Source organism: Canis aureus, chromosome 23, assembly GCF_053574225.1.
Source record: "Canis aureus isolate CA01 chromosome 23, VMU_Caureus_v.1.0, whole genome shotgun sequence".
Taxonomy (NCBI): Eukaryota; Metazoa; Chordata; class Mammalia; order Carnivora; family Canidae; genus Canis; species Canis aureus.
Window position 1 is genome coordinate 15,196,431 of NC_135633.1, and position 22,561 is coordinate 15,218,991.

General features: G+C 44.1%; 1 protein-coding gene and 1 long non-coding RNA gene across 4 annotated transcripts in view; one reads left to right on the forward strand and one right to left on the reverse strand.

The window, feature by feature from the left end:
* The window catches only part of TEAD1 (TEA domain transcription factor 1), a 268,699-nt gene extending 264,806 nt beyond the window's left edge, over nt 1–3,893 (reverse strand). The window contains exon 1 of one of the 2 annotated variants that reach the window (XM_077866442.1): nt 3,737–3,893. The gene's annotated coding sequence lies outside the window, so the exon portion shown is untranslated. Of the gene's footprint in view, nt 1–2,880; nt 2,976–3,736 lie in introns of those variants that run through there. The other variant, XM_077866441.1, reaches the window with a different exon arrangement.
* The window catches only part of LOC144294648 (uncharacterized), a 109,303-nt gene continuing 88,515 nt past the window's right edge, over nt 1,774–22,561 (forward strand). The window contains exon 1 of one of the 2 annotated variants that reach the window (XR_013362019.1): nt 1,774–2,923. This is a non-coding gene — a long non-coding RNA (uncharacterized LOC144294648). The remainder of the gene's footprint in view (nt 2,924–22,561) is intronic. The other variant, XR_013362020.1, reaches the window with a different exon arrangement.

The following is a 22,561-nucleotide window of genomic DNA, read 5'->3' on the forward strand; positions in this document are numbered from 1 at the left end:
ACAATATACTTTTTTTTTTTTTTTTTTGTGCCGAGTTCAGAAGTAGGACACCAGCGCTTGCGGCAGTTCCAGTCTCTGAACTCTAAAGAGGAAGCCGTAGTGCGCGCCTTGGTCAACAGAAAGGTGGACTCTGATTTCCTTGCCGGGCGACCGAGAAAGCCGGACACTCGCTCTGGACAGTATTCTTCAGTCTTTGGGGGAAAAAAACAGACCTGAAAAGTTTTATCACTAAATGGATCCAACCCCTAGGCACAGCTTTCACTCAGCAGCATTTTTATTCTTTCGCAATCTCTTTATTGGAAACAAGACAACGTGCCCAAAATACAAGCTTGAAAGTGTTATCTACCTACTGTCTGCATGTGAACACGGTCACTTTACACTGGATCACAAACGCAGTTATTTGCACCAACCTTTTGAGTGATAAAACACTACGATTTTCATTTGCAGGCAGTATAATTATGCTCACAATTAACGCATAATAATACATGAGATTAGAGAGAAAAGTAATCCCACAGATGCACAGGCTCTGGTTTGACCATGTAGGAGAGATCGATCCCTTTCTAAAACAAGGAACCTTCAAACACGGTTAATAGTACAGCTCATTTCTTCAAAGGCCTATCTAACATCTGAGATCTACATTCTCTCACTGTTCCTGTTACATACTTTTCTCCTGAAAATATAACAAATATGATCTAGAAATGGATGATCCACTACAAGTATATTCTTCTCAAATTTTCCCATTGAGAGATGCCCTCCTGTACTCACTGTTCTGCAGCGTCAGAACTCAAAACTGTTTCTAAATGACTAAAGCACAGGCAGCAAAAAAAAAAAAAAAAATTCAAACACCCTCTTCCTTAAGACTTGCTTGTCCTTTTTCTTAATAAAAGGGGACATTGGTCCCCAGAGTGTATGAATGCATAATTCTCCCTGTATAAAGTAACAGAGACAAAAAAGGGAAACGAAGAAGCTGACTTCTCCCAGAGTGCCCCCTCCCCCCCCCCCACCCACCCTCACATATAATTAGTCTGCTGCTGGGGCCTAGGCACACATTGTACCACAATGCAAGGAAGCGCCTTGCAGCCTCTCCCTGAGAAATTTGTTTCAATCCGGCTCAAACTAAACTAGGTTGCACTCCCTCTTTAAATTAAATCTCATTAAGTATATGTCGTGATGAGTCCTGGTTTATGTTTTGGGAAAAGGGGAAAAAAAAAAAAAAACCTCCATCAATGTCTCAAGCATGTTCTCTGGATGGAGTTCTATTTCTTACTTTATGAAAGATCACTAAGAGGAGGAATCTATACAAAGATTATATCTTATATTCAAAAAAAAAATTTTACAGTCAAGGCAAAGTGTCACATTGGTTTTGTTTCAAAATTGTAAAAAAAAAAAAAAAAAAAAAAAGACTATTCTAATATTCCCCTAAAATTGTGGATCAAATAATACTTTAAAAATAAAATGGTCTACGTTGGCACTTTTATACCATCAGCAAGAACCAGGAACACAGCTTATCAGTTCATTTTTCAATACCAACAACAAATAAAAGAATTACAAACTCGGTTTAAAATCTGAAACCTGAGAGCTCAACACCGAGTTGCACATACAAAGAAATACTAAACAAAAATATCTGTGACCATTTATGGAAATAGTGAGATTAGAAAAATAAGCCTTTCCCCCCACTCCCCCCCCAAAAAAAATAATCAGCAATTCAAAACCTCGCTGTTGACAAAGGTTCAACTAATCCATTTGTCTTTCCTGAGTCACTTTGTAATGAGTTCTACTATTTCCCTCTGAAGAGGAAAGATTCTTAACCAAAGTTGGATCTAAGTCTGGCCCCAAAGACTGTCTGTGCTAGTTACAAAAGGGCACAAGCCCAATAGTGAAAGGATGAAGCTCTGGACACAGCCCGAGACACGCTGCCCCAGCACTGCCTTCAGAGTGCCCCCGTGCCTGACACCCCGGCAGGAGTCCCCGGCGGGCGACACAGAAAGGAGCCCACTGCCTGCTTTGACAATGCAGTCAGATCACATGCTCCCGAAGGGATCGCTCTACTCAGGTAACCACCTGCAGGCACTCAGCACACCAGCAAACGGATCAGACCACCAAAACTTCCAGAAACCATCAAGGAGAAGGGTGGGGAGGAAGAAACATGTGGTTGCCCTGAACTGCTAAGTGTTCTGCTCCTTTGCAGTATCTGCAGCATTTTAAATTCTCTTGTTTAACCATTTTGAAACCTGATAGGTTTCGCAGACCTTTCCGTCCCAGGACCTGGGCTCCCTCCAAGGCACTGTTTTTAAAACAGGCCTTTTTACATTACCCGCTCCTGGAACATCATCTGTCTCTGAGTTTCCAGCGCTTACTGAGGTCAATTTTCATTTCTGCAAATCACAGGCAGCCACTTGCTTCTGAGAAGTTAACAAGCCTCCTGAGAAATGCTGGTGGCTGCTATTTCATTGTTTCATAAATATTTTTATACAGTGACACCATTCAGACCTTAAATAAATCTTTAAAAAAAGAAAGACAACTAAAAAGCAAAGAAAATGATGATCTGGATTTTATTTATTTCCGTGGGAGGAAGAATAAGGCAAGGGTGAGCTCCCCTATTGTTTCCAACTCATTTAAAAATGTTCCTTCAGTTCAAAAAAAAAAAATTATATATATATACATGTACACACACACACACACACACATACACGCACACACAAATGCATTTTAGAAAAGAGAAACTCGTGGAAGTTGAACTTTCTTGAAAACGGGCCTCTGGACTTTGGAAAAACAGTGTTGCTGCTGCGAACAAAGACTAAGAAGTACCCCCTGATTTTTCTGCTCTCCTGGGGATCCTCTCTCTTCCAATAAACAAACAAATCCCCCAGTATTTCCTACCGAAGGGAAGTTTTCCAGGGAGAGTCTCCTCCAGGGTTTGGTGGTAAGTGCGACTCAGTCTTTTTTGGACACAATGTTTCTGCTGACTCCTGAAAATTTTCCACTTGAATGTGCAATGAAGCGGCGGCGGCGGCGGCGGTCCTGGAGCAGCGGCACAGGCGCCCGTGCCTGCTTTCATCTTAGGGGAGGAGCGAGCCCCGCCGGCGGCCACCCCGCGGGTCGGCGGGCCCCGGGCCCCGGACCCAGGACCCAGGACCCAGGACCCCGGACCCCGGGCCGCGGAGGGCGGCGGGGGGGTCGCGGGGGCCGGCGGCGGGGGCTCCGGGGAGGAGGAGGAGGAGGGGGCCCCGGGGAGGGGGGTCGGGGGGGCCGCCGGCTCGGGGCTCCGAGGCGGCGCCCGCTGCCCTCCGCGCCCGCGCCCGCGCCGCTCCGAACTTCTGACTTCCCCGAGAGACCCGTGCAAAGTGCCCGAGGCTGCGAGCGTGTGCGTGTGCGTGTGTGTGTGTGTGCGCGTGAGCGCGCGTGCGGGCGGGGCGCGGGGGGCGCGGGGCGCGGGGGGCGCGGCCGGCCGGGGAGCCGCCTGTTGCCGCGCGGGCTCGGCAGCGCGCGGCCCAACTTGGCGTCCCGGCAACTCGCGCGGCGGCGGCGGCGGCGGCGGCGCTCACCTGGGCGGGGGCGGGGGCGCGGGGTCCCGCGGGGTCCCGCCGCCTGCCCGCCGCCCGCCTGCCCGCCGCCCGCCGCACACAAAGCGGAGCGGCCCGAGCCGGCCCCGCGCCCCCCTTGCCCCGCGCGCCCCCCCTGCCCCGCGCGCCCCGCGCCCCCCTTGCCCCGGCCGCAGCCCCGCGCGCCAACTTACCTCGGCGAAGGGAGCCGCCGCGGCGCCCGGCGAGTCGGAGGCAAACTTCGGCGCCGCTTCCCCCGCCCGCAGCTCCGCGCCCGGCTCCCTCCGCGGCTCCCGGCTCCCGGCGCCCGGGCCGGGCCACCCCACCCCTCGGCCGCGCGGCGCTGCTGCCCCGGGCCCGGCTGCCCGCGGCTCCGGGCGAAGGCGCACGGGGTGGGGGCGGTGGGGGCGGTGGGGGCGGCGGGGGCTTCACCGCATGGCCCGCGTCCCGCCGCGGCCGCCCCGGGCCCGGGCCCCGCCGCGCGGACCGGCCCGCGGGGGGGAAGCGAGTCTGCGAAGTGCTGGGGGCGCCCGCGGCGGGCGGCGGGGCCGCGGCGGCGGCGGCAGAGGCTCGGCTCGGCTCGGGCGGCGCGGCGCGGCGCGAGCGATGCTAAGAATGTTCGGAATGAGGACAGGAATGAAATGAACGCCAGGACCGAACTCGCTCCGGAGGGGTGGGGCCTCGGTGACGTCATGCGGCCTGCCGCCCGGGGCCGGGGGCGGGGCCTGCCGCCGCGGGTGACGTCATGGGGCTCCGGGGCGGGCCGCGCTCGGCCGATCGCCGTTGGGGCGGCGGGGAGGAGCCTGGCGCCCACGGGGGAGCGGGGCGCGCGCGGGAGCCGCCCCGGCCGCCCCCGCCCCCGCCCCCCGCCCCCCGGCTTCCCGGCTTCCCGGCGCGGGCTCCGGCTTTGTCCCGGGCGGGGCGGGGCGGGGCGGCGGGGGAGGGCGCGGAGGGCGGCCCCGAGGTGCCCGCGTCCGCGCGGCGGCGACCCCTGCAAGCCCGGGCTCCCCGCGCGGGGCGGGAGCTGCGCGCGCCGCGCCCGCCCGCCCTGCCTCAGTTTCCCCCACGCGGACGCCCGCAGGTTCGGGGAAGGGAAGTTTCTTTTCTGGAAACGCGGGCGGCGGCTCGGCGGGCGGCGCGGTGGAGCCTTCCCGGGCCCGCACGCGCAGCCCGCCGCGGCCTCCCTCCGACACTTTGCGAAAGTTCGGGGCGCCCGTGGCGAGGCGGAGGCGGCCCTCGCACGTAGCGGAGAAGAGCGCGATCCGAGCTGCTGGCGGCCCCGCCCTGCGCACGGGCTTCCCCGACCCGCTCCACCAGCGCGGTTCCCTCGGCCCCGGGGGTCGTACTCCTCGAAAGGAGTGGGTTGGGTGGAAACGCCCCGCGAACCTCAGAGGGCTGCGTCCGGCCGCTTCAGCCGCTCCCGTGCGCTTCCACGCTGCAAGAGCAGGTCCCAACGCCACCTTTGGAGGCGCAAAAGGGACCTCGGGGACCCGGTGGGTAGACCCGAAAGCCGCCGGGTGCAGTCGGCCCCCGAAAGCCTTGCGTGGTTGTCCTGGGCAGCTGCACGGAGATCAGAGTAGCAATGCAGCTCCTGTACTGCTGACCTCTTCTAGGCACCTGGCTCTCCCTTCCCCAACGTAAACGATGGCGCCTATTTTATATGTCCCTAGATCCCCTAAATTCATGGACAATGGAGGGAAGCAGAATGTGACTTAGTACGGCACTTTTTCTACAAAACATGACTTTTACTAATGTTTTTTTAATTGGAACTTTTTTGTGGTAATTGCCGATTAACATGTTAAAAAAAAACAAGAGGACAGAGAAATCTTTTGTTCACTGCCCAGCTCTCCCCAGTGGTAATGTTCTCCAAAAGTGTAATATATCACACTCGGGATATTGGCGTTGATGCAGTCCACCCAGCTTATTGACATTTCCCCCAATCTTAATCGTATTCATTTGTGTGAGCCTGTATTTCTACACTATTTTCTCACGTGTGTGGGTATCCGCCACCACAGGTACATACTAATGCATTTTATCTCTAGTTTGCAAGCAACAATGAGGTGATACAGTGAGGTTTGCAATAATGACCTCAGCCGCTTTTGCCCTGGTTTTTGGAAATGTGTTAGAAAAACATAACTAATTTGGCATTAAAAGTGTAGTAGGCGTATCCATCTCCAAATATCATCTTCTAAAAGTACCAAAGTCTGATGGCAGTGCAAGCCAGACAGTGGGGTTGCTAAACCACCGTTTGTTGGCCTAGTGCACCTGGACATTTTTCATACTCCAGCTCCCGTCTCACAGCCACCTGGCAACAACACAAAATATCCCATTTCTTGCTGAATTAAGGAAAAATACTTTGACCCGAGAGTCAAAGCTTTTTACGACCAGTATTTTCTCCAACTTCTCCCATTTGTATGGATGTTTCTTGAGACTTATCTTAAAAACCTCTTCTAGAAGGCTACTCAACTAGATATTTCCTCCCTAAGACCCTCACATTCCCTGCTCCAGACACACTATTGTATTCCTTAGGTACCGGTGTATTGGGATGACGCCATACCTGAGCCCAAGTGTACATCGCCCGGGACCTACACACAAATGGGAATAATTTTTTTATCTCTCCACACATTTTTACACTCCTCTGGATAGTGTATAGGACCGATGGATGTCAGGGCCCAGCAGCTGTTCACCCCCAGCATCTGAGGGCAGGAACAGTAGCTACCACCTGCTAAAATGACAGCAATTAGGGTGTGCGACACCCACACTCAGCACGTGGTACTTTTCATTTGCCATTTCAATCCTTACAGCACCTGTACAAGGTAATGAATGATTCGTATCTCCGTTTATACAGGTGAGGAACTGAGGTATGGGGAGATTATATGACTCATCCAATGATCTGCAGTCCGGAGAGAGTAGAGCCAAGACCTGATTTCCTTCTAACTTCAGCCCATGTTCATAAACACTGACCTCTACTGCCCCTAAACCTATAACAGATATATAGCAAAGCAATTGGATGCCAGGCACCTTTTAAAAGTACTTTTCACTAATTACACCATTTAAGCCCCACCATCCACCCTACGAGGTAGGTACTTTCTCATCTTCTAGATGAGCAAACTGAGGTGAAATAATTTGGGCAGGATCATACAGCTAGAAAGTACAGAATGATGATTCAAACCCAGGAAGTCCTCCAGGTCCATATTTCATGCTCTTAATCTTCCACTTAGCCACCCAAATGCAGCACTATGCTAACTGTAAAAGTTCAACCATGTGCAGGGGTGATCTACCGCAAGATGTAACAATTATATGTATTACCTATAATGTAAGAGAGTTTTTTACTTCCAAGTCTTAACCAAGGAAGAACCTCACTTGTAACACATAAGAGAAACAATGATCCACTTAATGGTAACATGTCATGCTGAGATAGAACTCAATCAGCCCCAAGCTAGAAAGGAAGAGTTGGCAGGTTAGCACTTACCCTAAGGAAGCACCTGGCTCAGGAAGATACTTCTTTGCAAAATCAGTAAAGATGTATTATTAATATTAATGATACAGTTTGTCTCATTTCTAGTGAAGTTGAGTAGCTTATAGGAGTATAAATTGGTATGACCTCTGGGAAAGTTTGGTATTAACTAATGAAGTCGAAGATAGGCATATTCTAGGACCCAAACGTTCCTCTTAGGAATACAGCCAAGAGAAACTCGGGTGCATGTGCATCAGGACACACATGCAAGAATGTTTGTTGTGGTATTTTTGTAATACCCCAAACAGGACGGGCGCCTGGATGGCTCAGTCAGTAGAGCGTCTGACTCTTGATCTCGGGGTTGTGAGTTTAAGCTCCACAGCAGGCATAGAGAATACTTAAAAACAATTTTTAAAATACATAAAAATATGTTTTAAAAGTAGGAGATCACGAAACTTAAAAAAGAAACATCCTACATGTCCAGTAATAGCAGAAAGGATAAATGAATTGTGATATAATCATACATCAGAAGAGTATACAGATCTGACAACAAAGTCCATGCAACAACATGGATGAATGCTAAAAATATATCGACTGAAAGAAACATGAAATAAAGGAATCCATATAGTACAATTGTTTTATATAAAGTTCAAAAACAAGCAAAATTAAGCAGCATTATTTGGGGATATATACCTAGGTGGTAAAACCGGAAAGAAAAAATAGAAGAACATGAACTCTTATCACTGGGAATAGGGCATTGGGACAAGAAAAATAAACATGGGAGGGGGCTTCTGAAATATAGACAATGTTCTGTTTTTGTCTGGTTATATGGTTGTTTACTATAATGACCCGTTAAGCTTTCTACAGAAGTCCCCCTTTATCTGAGGGGATACATTCTAAGACCCCAGTGGATGCCTAAGGTGTAGATAGTGTTGAACCCTATATATACTATATCTGTTCCTATACATGCTTATCTATGATAAAGTTTGATTTATAAATTAGGCATGGAGAGCCTGGATGGCTCAGTGGTGCCTTTGGGTCAGGTCGTGATCCTGGGGGCCTGGGATCCAGTCCCTCATCAGGCTCCCTGCGGGGAACCTGCTTCTCCCTCTGCCTGTGTCTCTGCCTCTCTCTATGTCTCTCACAAATAAATAAATTAAATCATATATATATATAAGGCACAAAAAGAGATTCACAATAGTAATAAAATAGAACAATTACAATAATACACTGTAATAAAAGCTATGTGTGGTCTCTCTAGCTCTCTAAATATCCATGCTATACTCACCCTTTTTTCTTGCGATGATGTAAGAGGGCAAAATACACCCATGATGAGATGAATCAAGGTGAATGGCACAGGCATTGGGGACGTAGAGGTAGGCTACTATTGACCTTCTGACGATGGGATCATCTGCTTCAGGACCACAGTTGAACTTGGGTAACTGAAACCAGACACAGAAACCATAGATAAGGGGCAGGTGGGGACTACTGTATTTGTTTTAGACTCTTATACGCATCTGTTGTAATTTACAATTTTTTTAAGTTAAAAATAAGTGTTAAATAGAGCCACTAATATCACAATGCCGCCTATGTGCCCAGGGTTTGACCTTGTTCTGAATCCTTTCATGCCCCCCCACCTCATTTTCATAATCCTCTTGTCCAAATCACAAACTTCTTTCTCTATGGGATCCTTTCCATCAGCATTTAAACAGAGGTCTCCTTCCCATCTTTTTTTTTTTTTTTAAGATTTTATTTATTTTTTCATGAGAGACACAGAGAGAGAAGTAGAGACATAGGCAGAGGGAGAAGCAGGCTCCCTGCAGGGATTGAGTCCTCATGGACTCAATCCCGGGGGGACCGGGGATCACCCCCTGAACTGAAGGCAGATGCTCAACTGCTGAGCCACTCAGGTGTCCCTCCCTCCCCAAAACAACAAACTCTAACCTCATCTGAATCTTCTACTTTCTCCTCTCTTTCTCAACTGAACTTCTGAAAAGAGTTGTCTGACCTCATTTCCTCCATTTCTCTAACTCCCGCTATTCCTTGCCCCTGTCCATGTGGGCTTTTGTCTCCATCACTTCTTCCCTCAAAAGAGATGTTTTTCTAGCCCTCAAGACTCAATTGAATTAGTTCAGTGGGCCTTTCATTGACCCTCACCTTGGGTTATTTGACATGATTGATTATTACCTCTCTGTAATAGTCTCTCTCCCTGGCACAATTTCAGTTTCCCTATACCTCTGCTGTATCTCACCGTCCTTCCCTGACTGACCCGTCCTCCACTAGCTAGTTGTTAAACTGCGTTGTTCTAGATCCGAGGCATTCTTCTGTTCTTATCCTGTATCCTGTCTCCAGTTGATTTTACCAATTTACTCCATTGGTTTCCATCACTATATGTTTGCTGTTGTCTTTCAAACATGCACATGCAATCCATATGGCTCCTTGAAACTCTAGATGTGTACATCTGGTGTCCTGTTGGACAACATAACCTGGGCATCTCAAAAGCATGTCAAACAGAACCATGATCTTCCACTGGATCGTCCTTATCGGGTGTTTCCCATCCCTGGGAAAAGCACCAAAAACCAAGTTGTCAGTCTCAATGCATCTCTAACTGCTAAAACTTCTTTAAGAGTGTCCAACCACATTTCGAAAAAGTTATTCCATGGCTCTGCATGATTGAACCCCTCCCTCCATACTCAGGCATCCTGCTTCTCTTCCACTCAACTGTGCTCCTAGCACCCTGGATAATTTTTAGTTCTCAAACTGATCATTTGCCCCCAGGCCCTTGTTTGTGTTAATACAGCTCCTTAGAATATCTTCCTCCACCTCCACCTCTTTATTTAAATTTTTTCTCCTGTTTTTCTTGATACCCCAGACTTTATCACGTGATTTTTTTTAATTATTATTTTATTAGTTATCTAGTGCTGGGTAACAAATATCTCCAAGACTTAATGTCTTAAGCCAGTAATTATCATTTATTGTCTCTCATAATTTCCGTGGGTCAGGCATGGCATTTGGGAATGGCTTGGCTAGGTGGTTCTAGCTTGTGATCTCTCATGAGATTGCAGTCAGATGTCAGCTGGGAATGTGGTCACCCGTAGGTCTGATTGGGACTAGAGTTTCCCCTTCAAGACTTTTCATTCATATGGCTGGCAAGTTGTTGTTGACTGCTGGTAAGAGGACTCAGTTTCTCTGTACATATACCTCTCCATATTTCTTGGTCCTCCTCACAACATGGTGACTTGAATTCAAACATTGAGAAAGTGGGAAGAAATGGAGGGGAGGTGGAGGGGAAGGAAAGAGAGACAAAAAAGCTGTATCTTTTTTATGAACTAGCTTCAAAAGCCAAATAGCATCCCTTCTACCATATTCTATTCATTAGAACTGAATCACTAGGATTGGCTCACATCCAATGGGAGAAGAATTAGGTACTACCTTTTAGAGGGAGAGTGTCAAAAAGTCTGCAAACATATTTTAGAAATCACATCACCAAAAAAAAAAAAAAAAAAAAAATCACATCACCTGTACTTTTCCTTCCTGGACTTATCACAGTCTGTAATTTTATAGAACATAATTATATTATAGAGATGTGTATACTTCTGTGATTGTTTGATCAATGCCTATCTTCACACACTAGAACATAAGGCAGTGAAATAGTGGAACAAGAATCATACCTGCATTGCCTACCATTTTATTCCTAGTACCTCTCATATTAGGGAGCAATCAATGCAGAATGAATATGGGAGTGCCTGGTGGCTCAGTCAGTTAAGACTTTGACTCTTGATTTCTGCTCAGGCCATGATCTCAAGGTCGTGAGACCGAGCCCCACATGGGAGGGTCTGTGTTCAGTGAGGATTCTGCTTAAAAGACTCTGCCTCTGCCCCTCCCCACACCCCACACACTCACTCGGTCTCTCTCAAATAGCTGAATCATTTTTAAAAAGACTAAATGTGAATGTCATTAATTATATGTAACACCTGCAGCAGCCTTTTCAGGTAGGTATCATTCTTTCCATTTTATACATGTGGAATTAAAATGGTTGTATAACATGTTTGAGGACCACAGTTTGAATCTAGGTCTCTGTTTCTAGGCCTCCTTTTTGTAGGACCCCAGACTCCCTCCTTGGACAACAGAAGCTCCTTTGGCCTGAGTGAAATGATCTCCTCAGCTTCCACATTCCCTCATATCCCACATATCCCTTGTGATAGCTAATTCTACTTCCCAGATATATGGATTCAAGGACAGACCTATCATTAAAGACCTCTCCAGAATCTGGTCAGGAAAAAAAATTCTCCAGAACAACTGATCCTTGTGAGTCTGTTTATCACAAGCATAGAGAAGGTGATGTGGAGTTCTGAAACTGCAAACCTCCTCTTGGGAAGGCCAACCAGAGTAGTTTCTGGAAAAACTAATGCTTCTCAATAGCACAATCTCCTGTCTGAACTCTATCCTCCACTGCTCTTATCTCCTCCACTAAGAAGAAAGGGGCTATTCAGTAGCTGCTCTGTCCGATGAGGTGACCACTAGCCATTTGCGCTTTTTAAATTAATTCAAATTAAATAAAAATTCAAAATGTGGTTCCTAATCCCACTAGCCACATTTTAAGTACTCAAAAGCCACCAGGTAGCTGGTGGCTGGCTACCATAATAGAAAGTGCAAATATAGAGCATTTGTATCATTACAGAAAATTCTCCTGCATAATGCTGCCAGAGAACCTGGGAAATCCTAGCCCCTGAGACTTCCAAGGCTATGGGAGAAGACAAAGCCAGGACTGGAGGAATTTATCCACCCCTAGGAGAGCCCCAACTTGCTCATGAGAAATGGCTCCACATCATGGGGATCTGGGCATGGATATGCCTTTGCAGGTCTGTACTCTCTCATCAGGTTTCCTTCCTCTTTCCCATCTATCCTCTGAGCCACTGATCTCATTTTAAACCATCACCATCACTCTCCAAACCAGACCACTCCTTGTCCGCTGCCCTGAACCCACTGAGCCTAGGCTCAGCCCAGGACAACACATCTTTTACATTTTTCTCCACTCCACATCCATCTCCATACTTAAGCCAGTCTCCATCCCTCCTGCCTCAGAGTATGTGACTTCCCTCCTTCTCAAAGATAAGCTCTTCCCCAACTTCTCCATCAACGTGGATGTTCTGGATTCTGCTCCCCTTCACCTCTCTGGAGAACACACTTTGCTAATGGTTCTCTCTCCCTTTGTTGTCTTCCATCTTTCCCTCCACCAGCACTGTCTTCCCAGCTTTCAAGTACGCATGGCTTCCCCAGTGTTGTCAATAATTTTAATTTACCCTTTTGGCTCATCTCATCTTCCCCTTCCTTTTCCTACCATTTGACTCTAGGGAGCTGTCTGCAGAAAGACTCTGCATTCTCATTTTCCACCCAGGGCCTGGCTTTCATCCCACACAATTGCTTCCCATTTGATAAAGTTTGTTCTTAAAGTGGCATTCAAGGCTTTCCACCATCAGTCCCTGGCCTTTTTTTTTTTTTTTAACCCATTTTGTCTTTTACTTTTTTATTAAGTAAGCTCTATGCCCAATGTGGGGCTTGAACTCATGACCCCCAGATCAAGAGTCGCATGCTCTACCAATTGAGCCAGCCAGGCACCCCCCTGGCCTAACTTCTTGCCCATTTTTTTCTGTCACCTTCTAGCCATACTCATCTCTTCACTCTCCACCACACAAGTCTGAAACATTCTTGCCACTATATCTTTATTATTACTATTTCTCTTGCCAGAAAAACTTGCTCCACAAACATCCCTCCACCAATGGGGGCTGAGGAAATCTTTCTGACAATAAAAGCCCAGACATCACTGAGCACAGACTGCCTGATGCTACTGTGTGCTGTTGTATGGACATTTCTCTTCTCTCTCTAGTTGAATTTCAGAATACTTCCAGGCAAGAAATTAGCATTTACATCTTTGCACTCCTAAGTTTTTAGAAGAATGCAGAATCTTGTGCATCGCGGATATTCAAATAATGGTTGATTGACTCATTCCCAGACATATCCCATCATCAGTTCAAAAGGGGCCAGTGGCAAACCATGCCGCACTATTTCAAATATGAAAAGAATATCATAAAATGGGGACTGTGACAGCAATTAGCTATGTAAATGCCCTGAGGATGAAGTCGGTGCATTAAAAAATAATACACCTCTTTGGAAGAGCCTGGGAAGACAGGTGTGAATGGGTGCCGAGAATTGCAGAGCTACACAGCTGGTAAGCATCAGTGCCATTATTGATACATTTTGGTTGGTGAGAAAGAAATCTGTGCTATTTTTTTTTTTCCTGTCTGGGGGCAAGGAGGTGGGGAGGCAGCGCAGGGTTGGGGGAAGGTAAGGAGGCAGGCAGGGGAGGGGAATGCAGGGAGAAAAAGTATAGGCTGTGGAGAGAGGCAAAACTTGTCCTGAATCTCAGCCTCATTGCTGACTGGATGTATAAAAGTGGGTAAGTAATCTCTTTTTATGTTGTAGCAAAATATGACTGGCTGGAGGATAGGTTTATGATAAATTTGTGAACAGCATATCATGTTTATAATTTTTTAAAAAATATATGTGAATATATATGTATGCACAGAAAAAAGCCCAGAGAGCTTCATGCTAAAATATTATAGATTATAGATTATTTTTTTCCCTTGGCTTTTTCTGTGTTTCCCAAGATTAAAGCTCTGTGACTTTTAAAAGAAGGTCTATTAAAAAAAAAAAGGTCTATTTTAAAAATTATGAGTTAAAGAACTTCAATGTAATATTTTTAAATGATTTGAATTATTTCACTGGTTTGAACAGAATGTATGTTTTTCTTCCAATAATCTCAAATATGGGAAACCTGGGTGTCTCAGGGTCTCTGCCTTTGGCTGAGGGCATGATCCCAGGGTCCTGGGATAGAGCCCCACTTTGGTCCCTCTGCTCAGCGGGGAGTCTGCTTCTCCCTCTTCTGCAGCTCCCTCTACTGCTCCCCCTGCTCGCGCGCGCGCGCGCGCGCGCGCTCTCTCTCTCTCTCTCTCTCTCCTCCCTCTCCCTTCCTCCCCTTCTCTCTCCCTCCCTATCAAATAAATAAGATCTTTTTAAAAAATAATCTCAAATATTCAGAAAAGATGAGAGAAAGTTGCTGACATGACACCCCATCACCCCCAAATTCTTTATTGTGTCTTTCCTCCAAACAAGAACCATGCAAACACCTAAATTGGGAAATTGACACTTATAAGCTTCAAACTGAATTCAGGTTTTCCCAATTCTCTAATAGGGAGCTAAGGACCTATCCCAAATCACGTGTCACATGTGGTTGTCATGTCTCTTTCGTCTCCTTTAATGTGAGTCAGTTCCTCAGCATTTTCTTAACTTTCACAATTATAATGGTTTTGAAGATTATATGTCAGCTATCTTGGTCCTTTCATTTGGGTTTGTGGTAGCCAGGCTCCCAAATGGCCTGCAATGATTCTCATCCCCTGGTATTCATGTTCTCATGTAAGTCCCCTCCCACATTGAATCAGGGGTGACCTGTATGACCAGTGGACCACTACAGAAATGACGTGTACCTAGAGGCTAGGTCATAAAAGACACTGCAGCTTCTGCCTCGGTGTCTTGGATTGCTTGCTCTGGAGGAAGCCAGCCATTGAATCATGGGGATGTTCAAACAGCCCTGCAGGGAAGCCCTACATGGAGATTAACTAAAGCATTTCATCATTGGTCACACAAACTTGCCAGCCATACGAATGAGCCACCTTGGAAGTGAGTTCTCAGGCAACCTCAGAGAAGAGCCTAAGCCAGAGCCTACCCAAGTTGTGCCCGTATTCCTGACCTACAGAAACTGAATGATGATACATATTGTTTTGATCCACAAAGTTTAGGGGTAAGTTTGGACTCAGCAATAGCCAGCTAATATAGGTTTGTCTGTTTCCTCATGATTAGATACAACTTCCCATTTGGGGCAGGCATACCAACAGTAGTCATGGTGTGTTCTTCTCATTGCATGCTGTTATGCCATGCCTGATGGGAATTTGTCACATCATTGGTGATGTTAAGTGTGACCACTTGATTGAGGTAGTGTCTCTCATGCTTCTCCACTGTTAAGCCACTCTGCTTAATAAGTAATTTATGGGGAGATACTTCAATAGCATGTAACTATACTGTGTCTCACCAAACTTTCACTTTGTTCATTTTTTAAAATATCTGTAGAGGGTAGCCCAGGTGGCTCAGCAGTTTAGCACCACTTTCAGCCCAGGGTGTGATCCTGGAGACCGGGATCGAGTCCCACGTTGGGCTCCCTGCATGGAGCCTGCTTCTCCCTCTGCCTGTGTCTCTGCCTCTCTCTCTCTCTGTGTCTCTCATGAATAAATAAATAAAATCTTTAAAACAAACAAAATATCTGAAGAGATGCTTAGACTCTTATTTTATTCAATGGGTTATAATCCATTATTATCACTTATTTTGATGATCAAATCATACCATATTTGGCCAGTCAGAGCCCCTTCAACTGGCTTCCATGTCCTTTTGACGTGGCCCATCATTTTTTGAGCACATTGCCACTTTCTGATTCAGTGCTTTTGGGGTGTTACTTTTCTCAGTATATTATTTTTAAAAGATTTTATTTATTTATTCAAGAGAGACACAGAGGGACAGAGACGCAGGCAGAGGGAGAAGCAGGCTCCATGCAGGGAGCCCGATGTGGGACTCGATCCCAAGACCCCGGGATCATGCCCTGGGCTGAAGACAGAGGCTTAACTGCTGAGCCACCCAGGTGTCCCATTTTTCTCGGTATATCTTAATGGACATAATTAAATAATATATGTATGTAATCACACATATACTTACATCTATATTTCTCTCTTACTTAATCACGAGTTTATACTGGTATCTCCAACTCTGGTCAAATACCTTTGGATTCATTCCAGTTTTTTCTACTCCATATTTGTAACTCCCTTTTCCATCAGTGAGAAAACTGGCTCCCATTATTCTTCGTATATGACCTGATCAACCCCCTTATTGTAACCAATTTCTCTTCGCCACTTCCTGCCTCTGTCCTCCCAATGTAATTGCCCTCCTCACCCCTTTAGGTTCTTATGCTCCACAGGGGACATGCTTTTCCAGCAGTATTATGGATTATATATCCTAAATGATCCTTTGCATCAGTTTTCTATTGACAGATAACAACTTAGTGGCTTAAAATAAAAATAATTTGTTATTTCTTGTAATTCTACGGATAGGCTAGGAGGCTCGGCTGTGTCACCCGAGTTCACTCATGTGACTGTATTCAGCTAGTGAGTTGGGTGGAGAAGGCCTTCTCAGATGTCCTCACTCTCGTGTCTGAGGTCCCAACTGAGATGACTGGGATGGCTTGGCTGCTCTGCTCATGTTGGTCTTTCATCTAGGACCTCAAGTGATGCTGGAAGTGTTCCAGGAAAGCAAAAGCAAAAAGGCCTCTCAAGTCATACAACATCACTTACAACAGACTCTATTAGTCAAAGCAAGTCCCAGGACAGCCCAGATCCAGACCTCAGCTCTCGATAGGAGGAATTGGACCCGCAGAGTTACACTGCAAAGGAGCACCGACACAGGGAGGCATAATTCATTGGGGCCATTTGAGTGATCACTTGCCACACTTTCCTAATTAAATGATAAAAATGTTAGTTTAAAATATATATATATATATTTAAATATTTTATTTATTCATTCATGAGAGACACAGAGAGAGGGAGAGAGAGGCAGAGGCACAGGCAGAGGGAGAAGCAGGCTCCATACAGGGAGCCCGACTCAGGACTCGATCCCTGGTCTCCAGGATTACACCCCGGGCTGAAGGCAGGCACCAAACCGCTGGGCCACCCAGGGATCCCTAAAAAAAAATATTTTTAAACATTATTTTAAATGTTTATCTGAACTGGAAAGAACTTGACCTCTTAATAGGTGGTACATGGAGAAATAGAAGGCAAAGCTGGCTGGGAACTACAAAAAATGAATCATATATGAGACCCTGACATAAAGCTGGGACTCTACTCTTACTGTAAGAGGAAAGAGAAAAACATTGTTACTGAAAAAAGGACACAGCAGGAAAAAAACTTGGTGCGTGACTTGTCCTCGGTTCTGGATGTCAGGGAAAAGAATCATCTGAAAATTCGTAACCACAAATGGGCCATCAAATGGGTTCACACAGTTTTTTGGAGGGGAAAAAAGCAAGCTGATGGTATTATTTAAAGCAATCCCCTATTTTTAGACCCCTGGTTGACGGAGAGGTACAAACTGAAAATCCTTCCTGGAAAAATTCAAACTCAATCCAGGCCTCCAAAAATTCTTACAGATGAAGTTCCAACAAAAATGAGAAACTCATTGTAAGACAAATAATAAGAAGCAAAGCATCGTCTTGAGAAACAGCAGAAAAAAATACAAGGTAGAAACAGAGCCTTTATGTGTTCAGACACTAGGCCATCACCCTTTGGAGTAACCAAATTCAGTATATGTCGTGAACTGAGTTGTGTCTCCTTAGAATTTTATGGTAAAGCCCTAACCCCTGATGTGACAGTTTAGGGGTAAGGAAATAAGTTTAATGTCATAAGGATGGGATCCTGATAGGATTAGTGTCTTCAGAGAAAAAGACCCCAGAAAGCAGGCGTGCTCTCCACCATCTGAGCCCTTGGTAAGAAGGTGCTCTCACCAGGAACCCTACTGTCCTGGCATCCAGGTTTCAGACTTCTAGCCTCCAGGCTGTGAGGAAATAAAGGTCTGTTGTTTAAGTCTATGGTATTTTGTTATGGCAGCCTGAGTTACCTAATACAATATGTTTAAATAAATATATGACAAGCTTAAAATACGTGCATAGAATAACTTGCTAGAATGGAGAAAAGTCCACATAGAAATTCTCAAAATTTAATTTTTAATAGTTGAAAGTAAAAAACCCATTTGAAAGATGGGTTCTACCACTGGAGATAGAATTAGTTAACTGGATAATAGAGTTAATGGATCTATATTTGGAATATAAAGAGATTGGGAAAATGAGAGGTTATGAGTTATGTTGGAAAAGTGAGAATGTCTAGCATACAGTTAGTCATATTTCCAGAAAGGATAATGAGGATGGAAAATTGAGGCATCACATGCTGGGATACTGGGGATGGAAAATGGTGCAGTGGCCACTTTGGAAAGAAGTCTGACAGCTCCTCAAAAAAAAATCCTAAACATAGAGTTAACATAGGACCTCGAAATTCCATTACATAGTATTTACACAAGAGAAATGAAAATATACACCCACACAAAAACTTATATACAGGTGCTCATGACCGCATATTCACAAAAGCCAAAAAATTCAAATAACCCAAATGATAAGTGAATAAACAAAATGTAGTATATCCATACAATAGAATGCTATTTGGCAATAAAAAAGAATGAAGTACAGACATATGCTACAACATGAATGAATCTCGAAAACCTTATAGTAAGTGAAATTAACCCCTAACAAATTATCCTACATTGTAATTACTTATATGTAATTTCTAGGAGAGTCTGATCTATGAAATGTCCAAAATAGCAGATCTATGGGGAAAGAAAGTAGATTAGTGATTTCCTTGGACTAGGCAGGAGCAGGTCGGGTAGGAATGCATAGTGATTACTAACAGGTGTAAGGATTCTTTTGGAGGTAAAGTGTCCAAAATTATGATCATGGTGTACAATTCTTAATTTTTGTTTATTTATGATAGTCACACAGAGAGAGAGAGGCAGAGACACAGGCAGAGGGAGAAGCAGGCTCCATGCACTGGGAGCCTGACGTGGGATTCGATCCCGGGTCTCCAGGATCACGCCCTGGGCCAAAGGCAGGCGCTAAACCACTGCACCACCCAGGGATCCCATGGTGTACAATTCTAAATATTCTCCAAACTGTATAGAACTACACACTTAATTTATTAGTTTTTTCATTTTAGTTCCAATATTGTTAACGTCCAGTGCTATATTAGTTTCATGTGTATAAAATAGTAATTCAACAATTCTATACATTACCCAGTACTCATCATGAGGAGTGTATTCCTCATCCCCTTCACCTATTTTATCCATCCTCTCCCACACTTCCCTTCTAGTGACCATCAGTTTGTTCTCTATAGTTAAGAGTCTGTTTCTTGGTTTATCTCTCTTTATTCCCTTTTTGTTTTTTAAATTCTACATATGAGTGGAATCATGGTATTTTTCATTGACTTATTTCATTTAGCATTATACTCTCTAGCTTCATCCTTGTTGCTGCAAATGGCAAGATTTCATTCTTTTTTATGGGTGAATAATATTCCACTGTGTGTGTGTGTGTGTGTTTACACTCATAGCACATTTTCTTTATTCATTCATCTGTCGATAGACACTTGGACTGCTTCTATAATTGGCTACTGTAAATAATGCTGCAATAAACATAGGGGTGCATATATCATTTTGAATTATTGTTTTCATATTTTGGGATAAATACCTGGTAGGGCAATTACTGGATCACAGGGCAGTTCTATTTTTAATTCTTTGTGGAAACTCCATACTGTTTTTCACAATGGCTACACCAGTTTGCATTTCTGCTAAAAGTGCACGAAGGTTCTTTTTCTCCACATCCTCACCAACACTTGTTATTTCTTGGGTTTTTGATTTTAGCCATTCTGACAGGTGTGACGTGATATCTCATTGTAGTTTTGATTTGCATTTCCCTGATGATGAGTGATGTTGAGTATCTTTTCCTGTGTTTGTTGGCCATCTGACATTTCTCTTTGGAGAAATGTCTTTTCATATCTTCTGCCCATTATTTAATTGGATTATTTGTTTTTTTTTGGTGTTGAGTTGCATAAGTTCTTTATATATTTTGGATACTAACTTTTTATCAGATATGTCATTTGCAAGTATCTTCTCCTTTCAGTAGGTAGACTTTTTTGGTTATTTCCTTTGCTGTGCAGAAGCTTTTTATTTTATTTTTGCTTTTGTTTCCCTTGCTTAGGGAGACCCATCTACAGCCCATGTCTGAGAAATTACTGTGTGTGTGGTTTTCTAGGATTTTTATGGTTTCAGGTCTCGTATTAGATCTATAATCCATTTTGAGTTTATTTTTGTGTTTGGTGAAAGAAAGCACTCCAGTTTCATTTTTTTACACCATTTGTTGAAGAGACTGTCTTCTTCCCATTGCATATTCTTGCCTTTTGTCAAAAATTAATGACCATATATAATTGTGAGTTTGTTTCTGGGCTTTTTATCCCGTTTCATTAATCTACGTGTCTGTTTTTATACCAGTAGCATGCTGTTTTGATTACTACAGCTTGGTAGTAGTCTTTGAAACCTGAAATTGTGATACCTCCAGCTTTGTTGCTCTTTTCCAAGATTGTTTTGGCGATTTGGGGTCTTTGTGGTTCTGTACAAATTTTAGGATTATTTTTCTACTTCTGTGAAAAATGCTGTTGGTATTTTGATAGGGATTCATTAAATCTGTAGATTGGGTATTATAGACATTTTAACCATATTTGTCCTTCTAAGAACTATAAAATTTAAACAGGTGAACTTTGGTTATATAAATTATATATCAGTAAAGCTGCTTATAAAGAGATAAAGAAAATAAGATTATATTCAAATTCATAGTAAGCGAGAATTTTTCAGAGGTGTTGAAAACATCTTTAAGTGCAGGAATTCCAGTGAATCCCAAGCAGGATGAATAAAAACAAAACTCATCTCTAGACACATCATCAGATAACTGAAAAACACCAAATTAAAAGAGATTTACTTCATTTACTTTTATTTTTTATTTTTTAAGATTTTACTTATTTCTTAGAGATAGTGTGCGTACGAGCAGGGGGAGGGTCAGGGAGACAGAGAAGCAGACTCCTTATGGAGCAGAGAGCCTGACACCAGGCTGATCCCAGGAGTATGGGATCATGACCTGAGCTGAAGGCAGACTCTTAACCAATTGAGCCACCAAGGTGCCTCAGAAGAGAATTTCAAAACATTGAGAGGCAAAAGACACATCACCTATAAAGGAGCAACATTGGTGATTGACTTTTCAACAGCAAATCTGATGGCAGCTAGAAGCGTAGCATCTTCATTATGCTGAGAGAAAATAAACTATAATTCTAAACCAATTAAATATATATATTATATATTTCAAGAATGTGTTAGAAATAAGGAAAAAAGTTTAAACAGATACAAATATGAGAGATTATTCCACCCACAGATATTCACAGAAGGGAATTTGAAGGGCTTTACCTCAGCCAAAGGGAAAAATGAACCCATATGGAAATGTGAGGAGTATGAACTAATGATGAACATACTTAAAAATATGCCAGTAACTCTAAGCAAATATTGCATAAAATTTAAAAAAATAATGTCCAGCTGTGGAGGAACACTGGCTACAATTAAAACACTGGACAACCATACCCTATAAGGCAGGGTTGAGTTCACGCACCCTAAGATCCTTGATGGCTGGTTCCCCAACTCACCCCTGTCACTGTCCATCCTGTTAGATTGTGTTTGTTTTCCTCTCAGTCCACTGATTTGACGAGATCTGTCCTAACTTTCTCCTGGTAACCTCTACATCCCAACTCCCTGTCCTAGTTGCTACTGGGCACATGTCAATGAAGGAGTGACTGGGCCTGTTGGAGCAGTTTTTCCTTTAAATATTCAAAAGCTTAAACAGGCCCATACAAGGATCAGGTTCTTAAAACTGCCTTCATTCCAAACTGTTGGCTTACATTATAGAATGCTTTTCTTGTGTGTGTTGATTCAAAAATAAAACATGTCGATTATATCAAAATTGGGAAAATCATAAAGAAGAAAATAAGGATCACCCATGTACTATATCCTAAAATTAACCACTGAATATTTAAAAATTTTTAACTGGTCATAAAATACAACAAATAGCTTAATGTAAAATAGTTGTGTTTCCACCACTTAGAACTGAAAATTGCTCACATTTTGTCATATTTACTTCTAGACAGTTACTTACATTTTCATAGTCTAGGATAGATTAAAAATAGAGGTCCACATACTTTATGTTTAAATATCTAGGATCCAAACCAAGCCAATAAACTATTAAATTATATTTTAACCTCCTACACTGATAGATGTATTTTTATTACAAAAAAATTATAAAGCTATACTTTAAAAACTTAGTAAATAATAAAGAGATTTAATTTTATTACTATTCCTGTGTAGGAGTTTGCTGATAAGCTTGTGATATTTAGATAATAAACTAAAATATATCTGTTCCTTCACTGCATGCTCTCTCTCTTTTTCTCTCTCAAATAAATAAACAAATCTTAAAAAAAAAGTAACAGTGGAGAAGCTAGGCTATAAACTAAAACATATAATTTATGAATAATTGTGTATTTTCTACCAAATTTGTTTTTCTTGCCTTCATTTCAGCAAAATCGTTAATAGTGTTGTTACAGTTAAGGGTTTCACAGCGCGGGCACCTGGGTGGCTCAGTCAGTTGAGTGACCAACCTTTGGTTTCAGCTCAGGTCAGGGTCTCAGGGTCTGTGATCCAGCCCCATGTTGGTCTCCTTGCTGGGCTCCTCACCCTCTGCCCCTCCCTGTCTACCCTTCTTCCTCCCCCCACCCCGCCA